We start from the raw sequence: 325 nt of genomic DNA, 5'->3' as shown, positions 1-325 counted from the left end.
AAAAATCTGAAAAATCATGGTAATATCTTATAAGTATCCCGAGTCGATTGCACGCTAAACGGACTACCCCCCCCCCCCCTACAAATATAGGAAACACCACTACCCACCAACTGTATTTTCGAGAGATTTGACACTCTTAAACAAACTGGCATCCGTTGAACTCTATCGCTTCAGGTTCAATGTCATTTGAAGGTCAAATCGAGAAAAACGGTAGAAAAATTTTAAAAATATGTTATAGGTTTTTGGGGTCGCTGATTATGAACCTGGTGTCCGCTGACCTTTATCGCGTCAGGTTCAAGGTCATGGGAAGGTCAAATCGAGGGAA

The sequence above is a fragment of the Belonocnema kinseyi genome, chromosome 5 (genome assembly GCF_010883055.1).
Source record: "Belonocnema kinseyi isolate 2016_QV_RU_SX_M_011 chromosome 5, B_treatae_v1, whole genome shotgun sequence".
Taxonomy (NCBI): Eukaryota; Metazoa; Arthropoda; class Insecta; order Hymenoptera; family Cynipidae; genus Belonocnema; species Belonocnema kinseyi.
The sequence above is the reverse complement of the archived record's forward strand: the minus strand, read 5'-3'. Positions refer to the sequence as shown.